Source organism: Nestor notabilis, unplaced genomic scaffold (genome assembly GCF_000696875.1).
Source record: "Nestor notabilis isolate BGI_N333 unplaced genomic scaffold, ASM69687v1 scaffold22683, whole genome shotgun sequence".
NCBI classification, from domain to species: Eukaryota; Metazoa; Chordata; class Aves; order Psittaciformes; family Psittacidae; genus Nestor; species Nestor notabilis.
Window position 1 is genome coordinate 1 of NW_009921796.1, and position 11,631 is coordinate 11,631.

The 11,631-nt window shown below is 38.5% G+C and overlaps 1 long non-coding RNA gene across 1 annotated transcript in view; it reads left to right on the plus strand.

Moving 5' to 3' along the window:
- Window positions 1–950: 950 nt before the first annotated feature.
- Window positions 951–11,631, plus strand: part of LOC104403240 — a 30,225-nt gene continuing 19,544 nt past the window's right edge. Inside the window, exon 1 of the long non-coding RNA XR_719898.1 lies at window positions 951–1,067. This is a non-coding gene — a long non-coding RNA (uncharacterized LOC104403240). The remainder of the gene's footprint in view (window positions 1,068–11,631) is intronic.

The following is an 11,631-nucleotide window of genomic DNA, read 5'->3' on the forward strand; positions in this document are numbered from 1 at the left end:
ACCGGGTGTGAGAAAGGGCGTGAGGAGAGTAAAGTGTGAGGAGGAGAGAGCTCAGGGATGAGCTGTGGTGGACTGGTACCGCCGTGTGCTGCTGAGGGAGGAGGTAGGAGAGTTGAGAGGGGGAAAAAGGTGGAGGGGGAAGAAGGTGGTTTAGTTTCTTTGTTTCTCACCATCCAACTCTTATTTTAATTGGCAATAAATTACATTAGTTTTCCCAAGTTGAGCCCATTTTGCCAATGACGGTAATTGGTTAGTGATCTCCTTATCTTTATGTTGGCCCACGAGCTTTTTCTGCGTGTTTTCTCCTCAAGTCCTGCTGAGGAGGGGGCTGAGGGAGCAGCTGGGTGGGAGTCTGGGAGCCAGCCAGGGGAACCCACCATATGCACAAATAAAACTCTCATTTTGGTATTTTCCTCTGAAATACAAGGCAATAGAGCCTTAAAAGAAAGAAAAAAAAAAAAAGCCCCAAAACTTGTATTTGTGGCAAACACATTTATTTTTCAGTCCTACAGAATCTGTTCTTAGCCGTGGTGGTGATGGATGGCCTGATCGTGCTGAACAGTTTCCCTATTAATCTGATGTTTGAAATGATGATGTTAATTGAGCTGAAATTCTTCCATGGATCCTAATCAAGACACAGAACTTCATGGACTACCTTTACTCAACAGCATGTTAACAGCTGATTTTAAGTAGGAGGGAAGGTTGAAATGAAATTTGTTATTTTCCTGTTGGTTTCTGAATAGAATCCAACCATATCTTAGAGAAGCAAAACAGCTTGAAAAGTAATGCTTTTAGAACTGAAAAATTCAACTCTGAATTCACCATGTCGCTTTTTGTCATAACTGCTGCTGTGGTTAGCACATCTTTCATTTAGCAGTGCCCCAGTGTGTCAAGCTTTGGTTTTGAGAGGAGAGTGATCTAGTCCTGTTGTGTGATTTCAGGTTTCTGCACTGAAGAGCAGATTGAAGAAAGTCTCTACAACCACTGGAGATGGTGTTGCGAGAGCATTTCTCAAAGCACAAGCATCTTTCTTTGGGAGCTACAGAAATGCCCTGAAAATTGAACCTGTAAGTAGGAACTTAGTAAGCGTAAGATGTAAATCCGCAGCTGTGGTGGGGAAGCTAACAAGAATTCATGTAGTATAGCCTGCTTTTACGAAGGTCAGCATTGTGGCTCTCTGGCTGAGTAGTACTAAAAACGCTGTTCCAGTTTCCAAACCAGAAAGAGGCATGATCAATCACGCAGGGAGAAAACTGCTATGGAGAGGTATGAGTGTTGCTTGGGTTTGAAGACAGTTAAGTTAGAAGAGAGATGATAAGAATGTGTAAATTAATAATCGTAGGAAGCTAGTGCAGAATTGACCATTTTCTCTCAGTGTGAAAAACCTGGGTATTCATTGTGTTATTTTAAAGGTAGTTAGATACTTTTTACACAATGTATGCTTAACTGTGAAACATGCAAATTTATGGAATCATGAAGTTTAGGAACATGAGTAGTAAAGAAATTATGCTTTTACAGAAATATGAAGACTGTCTGGAGTTGTAACTATTGATGATAACTGATCTGTTAGGAAAATTCAATCTCTTGGTTTTGGTTTGGAGCTGATCTCTATTTTGCAACAATTAAGTGCCATCTGAGAAGGGAAGGTTTTTTCTGTACTTCATCTTGGGTTTTATTGCTTCTAGTGAGGCATCTGTTCCTGGCTTACTGCAAGTAGCTTCATGGACTTCCATACAAATCAGTGCAGACAAATTAATGTATTTCCACATGTTTTGTGACACTGGTTTTGTCATCGTGTACTCTGGGGGTTCCTTTTAAAGTGTGTATATTTTGCTGATAGCCACTTAGAGACTGGGTCAATAGTATGAGGAATATTCAGGTGTAAGTCAAAAGACATGTCCCATACATATGGGGGATGAAAAGTACTAACTGCAGAGCAATCCAAAAATACTTCCAAAATATTCCATTATCCCTATTCCTGAAGCAGGGGAACTAGTGTGTGCACCCCAGATGCTCATTTGAAGTACTGCTGTTGAAGACCTAAGGCTGCTTAACAGGAAGATCTCTGCCAAGGACAAAACATACCTTTGTCTTTATACATTCTCTCATCTGCAAGCACTGGGAGGCAGAATGGAACATTGCTGGTAGCAATGGGGAGTTTGAATACCCCTGGGAGAAGCTGAGTTCTGAGAGTAAGGGGGGAGGCTAAGTGAGTGGAGTGAGAATGAAGGCTTACTAGTTGAGAAGAGGTGTTGTATTTTGCGTTCTCCTGCTCTGTGAAGATTAATGAAGAGATCTGCATGCAGGCAAGTAATATATCTAATTTTAATCATGGTGTTATAGGAATAAAACCAGATGGACTACAGGCATAGTGTTGAGGTTGAAGATGTTTCAGTAACTGGAGTCTTTGGTACTATAGTTTGTGGTGGTGTTTTTACAGCTAGAAGGAAAAAATAGCTTAGTCTGAATTTTAAACAGTTATCTCCATGAAATAAGCATCATTCCAGCAATTCATATTCAGGGTTCAGAAATGACTTTTGGAGTCAGCATGAGTCCTTCCATAGCTTACTGGGGGAATCCATGTGTTGTGTCTGTAGAAAAAATAAATTGTTTTGACTTGTCCGTGATTGTCTGGGTCTAAGTACTGGGCTTTTAAAGCATCTAAGGTGAAATAATGGGAGGTGTTTAAACTGTTGTGCATATAAAGAACAAAAATGAAACCAGCAAGGCACTCTGGCTGTAAGCCTGCTTTATCTGTGCTGGGGAGATACTGACTTCCCTTCATCCATGCAGGCTTCCTTGTTCTCTGATGCTCCTCCCACTAGTTGCCAGGCAACTCTGGGAATATTGGTGTGTGCTTTGCCTGGATGTGTGTGTGAGATTAACTAGTTAAGGGATTTGTGAAGAAAAATAAAAATTTAAATTGCTTTTCTGGAAATACCATCTGGTATTTTGAAGGCTGAATGTTAAAGATGAACATTCTGAATCAGTTGACAATGGCACACCCCTGGAAAGTGCGATCTTGAGGGACAGCAATCCTGAGGAAGTGAAGGAAATTGTTTGGTTTGCTTATCATTCCATCAAAGAAAACTTGTAAACATAATTGCACAAATATGTCATAAAATCCAATTTTAATAATCAGAAAGCGGAAATTTTCAGGGTTTCTTTGCCAAGTCCTTCTATAAATGAAATTAATTCAATTTCTGATTATACATTTCCATATTAAGATTTATATAATGAAAATTTGCGAGTGTTTCATGTGCTGAACATGTCAGAGTGAAATGACCTGCATTCTGTTTCCGGTTTTGCTACAGACATCCTGTGAGGTATTGAACAGGTCATACAACTACTTTATACCTCACTTCCAGTTTAGAATATGCCAACAATAAATGCAATTACCAGCAGACTCTTGTTAGTATTAGGAACATCACACTTAAAAGTTAGTCTAATACCCTTGGAAAACCTGATCTTAAGAAGATGCAGCAAAACTCCAAACAGTAGTGTGTAATGAGTAAAACAGTTAGGAAACGTATTGCTAACTTCAGAAAAGAAAATGGGATTGTAATTTAATAACAAAAGTGTTGTAACTGGCAATTAGTAAAGGCATCTTGTAATTTAAAGCCCTGTGTTTCTCTGCTGTGCTGCACTTCAAATGCTGCACTTGAAATAGCCTTGTGTACTCTCATGCAATTCCGTCTTCTATACATCAATTCTGTTCATTGTTATTTCCTGTCAGCTGATGAGCTCAGTTTGTTGGGTTTGTGGATCACACACCAACAGGTACTCAGAGTGGTCATGATACACATCTTCTCTTATGGATACAGAGTGATGGGAGTTCTTGTTGAATAGTGGAAGAATATTAAAGTGTATGCAGCAGCTCTTTGATTGCTCTTCACTGATGTATCAGAATCCACAGCCCACAGTGGCTGTCATAATTTGCTTCAAAATTTTAATGTCTGTTTGGGAGAAAATATTTTGAAACTGCTGCTGGTGTAACATTTGCAAATAAACTCATTTCAGTGTGTCCAAGACAAACAGAAAAGCAAATGGAAGGAATAGCTTCTAAGAAAAGAACTTATTTCCAAATACTTCCATTGTGATTTTTCTCTTACCACCTTCACATGTTGTAAAAATGAGGCATAAGCAACACTAAACATGATGTGGTTCTTCGCATTTGATGTCCCATAATTTGAAAAATCTGTTCATTTAAAATCATTTATAATTAGGAAATTCAAAGAAGCAGCAGCTTTTCCTCCTTTCATACTTTTTGTCACGTAAGACAATCTAATTTCATAGTCTATCTCATCTAGTACGAGTTGGCTTTTTGGGATAAGTGGTGTGAAACTATTTTTCATTATTCTCTGTAGGCTCAGAATGTGTCACAGAGCAGACTTTAAATTCACATTTTACTTCAGCATAGTAAGAGCTCCTACTCTGTTCAGAAGCTTTTATTCTAAAGATACAAATTTATTTTATATGTAGATGAACCAGTAAACCAACAATGCATGAGTTAGTCTTGCCATGAACTTTGAGGCCTTCAGAAACTAGAACTTTTGCCTCTAACAACATATCCCAGTACTACAATTTGCAAGTCTAATCGTAAGATTTAGGTAACGAGGTTCAGTTATGTTTCCTACTGTGTGTTTCTTTTCTGTAGTTGCGTTAAAGCCAGATTTTAAGTATGAAGAGTATCTGTTACCTGTGATGTATTCACAGTCTCCACAGTCCTATGTTGTTAGTAAGTGCAGTAAAACATGTTAGAAGCAGTGTGTTTACTTGGCTGTACTGAAGCTGATTGTTATCTTTATGAATACTACTTAAATTTCTAACAGTGACACTAGTGTGAGCATTTTGTTCACTTGAATGACTTTTTCCTTAATTTCTGGGTTTTGCTGTCTGCAGAAGGAATGTTTTTATCTTCTAAATATTTAATTCACACAAATAGGTCATCTTCAACAGAAATAGCTGTTTAATTACTGTGTGTGTAAAGGTGGTTTGTGGTACTTAATAGTTGTGTATATATTGGTAACGGGGGAAATGAGACTCAAGTTTCCTGCACCGAAGACATTGGCTGTCCACTTTCTTTTGCTGACACCTAGTGGTTGGAGACAACATTTTATCGGCGGTTTTTAAGAACAATCTTTGTTAAGAAAGAAACATCCTAACACCTGTGAGTAAAGGTAGACTCAGGGTGTATGCTGACCGAATGCAGTGGCATGCAGGAGAAGATACAACAGGTTGTATGGTGGGGGTACGTCTGGTGCTGGTACAGCTAGGCTAAGCCATGTGGGTGCATTTTCACCAAGCTGGGGTATGGTTTAACAGCAGGCTCCAAATTTGATGTACAGTCTTCTCAAACAATAAGTTTTCTGCCTGTTCTCTGGGTGTGCGGTCACTCCAGTGAGCTTTGCAGAGGGAACTGTGTGTACTTAATACAACACTTTCCAGCTTGACAGATTTGAAAAGCTGGTGTACTTGCACTTACCTTAAAAATCTGTAGATTCTGAACAGATATTTCTATTTCCATGTTTTGGTTCCTTTTGTCTGTATTTCATTGCTATAAGTACAACATAAGGTGAAAATTCCTGTGCTTACTTTTCTTTTGCAGTGCTCTTGGTTTTTGTACAGATAGTTAAGGGGGAGTAATTTTAACATTCTTAACCAGAAAAGAGCTGTCAGTATCTGAGTGCCTCTGCAGGTAGTTTTCTCTGAAACTTTACTGGGTTGCCTTGATAACTTATTGTATGCTGGCACTGTTAAATTTGGTGTCCCTTTCACACCACAGGATACGTGGTGTACTGAGGTGAGAGGTATATATACTGCAATGTGAGCAGAAGGAGCCCGTTTTATTTCTAATACACCACTGAAGAGACATGTCTGCGCATGAGATTCTGGCATTTGTTTGGATTTGAATCAAGATGTCCTAGTTTGTTTTTAAAAGGGTGAATTAGTTACATGAGTTTATTAATCTAGGTATGAGGGTGATGAACTCTGCATTCTTTTTAAGATGGTTTCTTGCGTGTGTTGTCATATTAACTAGATCTAGACCTTTCATTTATAAAATCCATGCAAACCTGATGTTAGTGGATTGTGAATATGCTAGACACTCAATTTTGTATTTGATATCGGATTTATACACTTGCAACAACTCTGAGTATTTCCAGTATGTGCCAGTCTGTGGCAACAAAGTCTCTGATTTATGGCAACATCTCTGAGAAGGTGAGCAATTAATGTAGTTGTATTACTTGTAGCAAGAGTTATTTTCCTGATTATTTGTCTCATACTGTCTTCTGAGGGCTGCCCAGCAAAATTCTTCTTTGCTTTGCTCTCCTTGAGCGGCCTTTTCTCTCTGAATGAATTGGAACGAAGTAAGAACAGGGCTGTGATCCCTCTGCATTGCTGAGGGGGTGTCGCTGATTACTTGTTAAGCAGCAGATTTTGCACTGTTTCTAAACAAAGTAAGCCTCCAAATAGTCAGGGAGAAGAGGGCGAAGGGAGCTGTGATGGTATGAAAAGTTTAATTAAATTGTTTGTGAGGCTATTTTGAAATTAATGTCAAAATACAAATAAAACCAGAAAAAATCAAACTCTACTTTTAGCATCTTATTAGTGCTGAATACTTTATTGAGGATTTTTTTAATATTTTAATTGGACATTTGCTTTCAGCGCTGGAAAGGCATGGCCAGTAATGGTCACTGTTTGTAGATTCCCTGGAAATAGCAGTGTTCTGTTTTGTGATGTTTCCCACAAGAATGAAGGTGCCTGCGTCCATCTCAAACTGAGGAAATACGTTGTTGTGGTTTGAAACATCCACTGGTTTCCAGTGATACTTAAAATGTATGGAATAGTAGCTGGGAGCTTACTGAAGCTGTAAGATGCTAATAACAAAACAGAACCATTTAAAGTTACTGGTACTGCAGTGATTGTGGTACTTTTAATAACTGTTGCATTATGTACCGTTATCAGATTGTAAAAATTCCAACATAATCTACATCTTTCAGATTGAACTGGGATCATAAATAGTTACCAGTTCTAACTGGAATGCGTTGGGAATTACTGATAATAAGGGAATCTCTTCAATGAAGCAGCAATTAATCTCTTTCATACCTCCATGGCTAGTTATTCTATCTTATTCAGGTTTATTAGCCTGAGCAACCATTAGTCGTTAACTCGGTAATTTCTGGTTAACTTTAATCATTCTGAATCACTGTGGTTTAAATTTAACCTAAGTCTCCCTTAGATGCATCTACTTAAGAGTAAAAATCTCGGAGGCAGCCAGTGTACTTTTCTGCTTCCACACTTTTTATGTGCTTTCTTTGGTGGAGTTACTTGCTAATTTGTGGAGAACAATGTGCTTAAGACTTTACAAAGCATTGTCTAATCTTAATATGATTTCATTAGAGAAACTTGTATATGTATCATATTCCAGTTTTCAAAGTGCTTTAGCAGAACTACACTGGGTGTATGCATATATGGTTTTATGTATACACTGCTGCCTTAGTGCTGTTGTCCTGGCAAAGCCTGATCATTTATATTTGCATTCTAAATAGAGAAGACAACATACTACCATTTTTCATAGTTGTAACTGTAATACAATTTTTTTTGCAATTCAAGCAACAGTGGGGAAAAAAGTCATTACGGATAGCAGGAAATTAAAAGTTAACTTTTCTTTTTCAATGTAACATTCAATTCAGCTGAAGAAAATAGTGTAATAAGCTGTAGGCTCCTTTGTGCAGGAGGGTGAAGACATTTCTGGAGAGTTGCTTTATGCCCCTGTTCTCTTCTGACAGTTTCTATTGTCCATGCTAGTAAAGACAGCACTTGTTTGATTATCCACACTGCAGCCATGTGTCTGTGCTGCTGTGTGCCCAGTGCTGACCATTGCACCTACCTCCTGGGTCAGCCAGCCAGCAGGTCTTCACTACGGTGCCTGCAGGGCGCTGCCTACCTGATCCCACTTACATCAAGTACCAACAGCAGCACTCCGTCTGTAGAAGGAAGCACAAGGATGCTCTCCAGTTCTTTTTTTCCAGTGTTGTATTGATGTAAAGGTCCTACAGTGCAATATACTTAAGATGAGCTGATGCCTTATGTATTGTTAGTAGGTATTAGTTTTGATTCCATCGCCGTTACGAATTCCTTCCTCCAAATCTGGGCCTCTGTATTATCAGTGTCATTGTATGGCTCTTTCCATGTGCTTGATCATTCTGTGCTGCTGAGATACAACTGAAGTACAGAAACTTTAATGTTTCTGGGTAAATTTATTCTGAATTTTAACCTTGGGATATGGGATCACTTTCAAATGAGATGTAAAAATTCCTCAAAATTTTTTAGGAAACATGGTGCAGCTTTGCAGTTAAAAGAAATTTTTAGAAGGCATCACCTGCATTCTGGACAGGACAGAGCTTGACAAGCATCCATTAAAAATTAATGTTATAATATCCTGTATTTGTTGTAACCTCCTACTAGAGAATCTGCCTTAACAGCTGTTGCTTATTCTTGGTATCAATACCCTGGTGCAGCCACTGAATTGCTACCTTACTTCTACAAAAGTAAATATTTTTTTCACAAATCCACTTGCAGAATTGCAATTTCCCACTATCCCAGGGTATTATGTTTAACATCTCATCAATCTTGGTAGAATTGCTCCTCATATGAGCTCCGAATGAGTTCTTATTATCCAGGCTGCTGTAGCTAACTATAATGAACTAAAGTATTGATGTTGTTCTGGCATTGTATGTTTGCTGGCCAAGGACTGTGTGTGCTTTATAAGAAAGCTGTTGCTCTTTATGTCTGTTTAAATTCATGGCCAAGGAATGTAAAGTTAAGATTAGTCCCAGAGATACTTAGGTCTCCTACAACAGTGGGTGTTTCAAAGTGTTTTAAGAGGACAATTTACTTTTGGTTTAGGTTTTTAGACCACTAACAATTTTTTGTTTACGGATTCATAAGTAATACCATGATACCAGTAACACAAATTGATACGTTTCTCAGGAGGCATTTAAGTAGCAGTGTGATAGCATGACATAAGGCCACTGTATTAATTATTTTATGTCAATCTCTTGCCCACACTTAACACTATAATTTCCTTACAACAGTTCCAGATCCGCAAGATGTGAGTGGGACCAAAGTCAGAAAAGTAGATGATGTGTGGTGCAGAGGAAAAAAGCAAATGCCAGTTGAGTCCAAAAGGAAATTTTGTTGAAATATGTGTGCAGTAACATAAAAAAGTGCCTCTTACATACTGGTGCATAATTCATTTTGAAAAGGCTTTGCAGCATTCAGTGCTTTATCTGCTGTGAAGTATGATTGTTGCCATGGTGAATTATTTTTTTAAGTTATTCAGTGGAAGAGTAAATAGTTGTTTCCAACTCCCAGTAATTGCCACATCCTGGTTGCTTCCTCTACATAGCCAGCTTTTGCGTAGCTTTTTATTTCTGCATGTATATTTTAAAGGTTTACAGTGTGTACAGAGGAGATCTTCCCTTTCACCAAAGCTGCCTCCATAGGTCAGGGGTTTAGGAATGTTTGACCATATATAGAAAAAAAGGAGGAAGATCACTAATGCTCATGTTATGTGTGTACAAACTTGTTAACACCCCTCCACCCCCCCAAACTGTAAGGGAAACAGTGAGCAGAAGCATATATAAAATAAAGCTTTTTGGTTTACTTGCAATTTTGTTATGCTCCTTGTAAAGTCATTGCTGATGTATATTTAACAGAAACTTTCTCTCGCACATCTTTACTCTTTTCCTCTTCAAGTGTGATTAACTCTCAGTGATATGCCTGTATAGACAGCCTAGTAGTGCCTAAATGATGGTAATTTCTACATGTCATCCTGATTGCTTTACTGCCAGATAGGAGTAGACAATGACAGTGGCACTGACAGTGACAGTGTGTAAAACCTCATGTTTGTATGATAAAAATGGAGATAAATTGGATTTCTGTATATTCTGGAACTGAAACTTAAGACTTTTTTTTTTTTTTCTAGTGAAGGTTCTGTGTTTTGTGGCATTTTGAAGACCCCAGTTTTTGACAAGCTCACTGAGAAGCTACCTGTAGCAATTGTTAGGTTTTACCATTCCAGGGAAGTGTTCTAGAAGGCAAACCACCCAGAATTCAAAATCCCTGACTGAAAAAGATTTATTGAGGAGAGACAGTTTTGTTTGTTTTCTCTGTGTTTTTTGTTTTCATTTCAATCCTGGTGCTGTGTTTTGTCTCTGAGCATTACTGTTGCTATAGCCAAGTTTCAGCTTTTGCTTTTGCTGTTGTAAACCTTAAAAATGGCTCTTTTTCTAACAAGCATTTACTGTTCTTCAAAATGCATTTAATATTCTACATCTAAGTCTGTTGAGATACACATATGTTAATGAAACTGAAAAGACATTCTCTTTAATCTCTTATAGCAGTCTGTTATGTAGTAAATAGAATTGTTTTGTAATTTCCAAACTGTTACAAGATACTGTGTTGTATAATTCTGTGTGCCATGCTAGGGAGGGAAATTAAGATTCTGAGGGAAAGGTAATAAAAATTCCCATTTGAGAAAGTTATCATGACCCTCTGCTGAATATGGCATTTCTGCCATAAAGGAGTCAAACTTTCCTGCCCCTCATATGTGTTAAAGTGGAAAAAAACCCCAACAACAAAACCCAAACCAAACTAACAACCCCGCCCCAAAAACCCCGAACCCAGCATGGGCATGGATTTGTACTTCAGTCTAGACACATTGCCCAAAGTGAGGGGTGCTCTGCATCTCATGCTGCACTAACTGCAGTAATGGATGAAGCATTGAGTTCCTTCAAATGTGCTTCTCATAATGCTGACGTTCACAGGACTCCTTTGGCGATTATTAATGTTTACCTGCTTCATGCTGACATTTAAGTGTTTGTGCTATGTTAGTTTGTTGGAACCTGTGAGCAAGCTGAAGGGAGTATCTTGTGTTTCACTGTACAAGTGTCTTTGCAGCCTCTGTTGCAATGAGATGTTCAGCCGTCAGACTGGATGGGGTCACTCGTCGTGTCTTCTGCGTTGGTGCTGCAGAAATAAAAGTAGCTTTGTTCAAAAGCCTCTAAATCTTCCTATTACCAGGGAAGGTTGTACTGGAGGAGCACCTCCATGATACCACAGCTTTACTGTGGATGGATTTATACGTTCAACTGACAGATTATTTGTCTGTGCCTTTCACACCTGATTCTCTGGGTTTTTTGTGCTATTTTATGCACTTGGTTTTGTTTCTTCTCAATTTGTTTCAAGCCTTTTTTTGTGTATTTTAGCCTGACTTTTGCCTATGTTTTCTTCTGATACTTGTAATTGAGAGTTCACAGTCTCAGCAAGCAATGAAGCAGTGTGCAAATGCCACAAGGCAGGAAAAGTTGTAGATATTTCCTGAACTAATAAAGCGCAGGGGACTTAGAGGAGAACAATGAAGCAAGTAAACAAACACCAAGCATAAAATAACACGACTGTTGAATTCAGCTTCTGTGTAAGGCACTCAGTGCCCACATGTTTCTTAAATGAGCTGTGAATAAGTTGCATTTGGCATTAGGAAATAAACCCCAAAACAACATCCTCCAAAAAAACCCCAAAACACTAAAAACCCCAAAAGGTTGCTCAGACAGGCAGGGGAAGAGC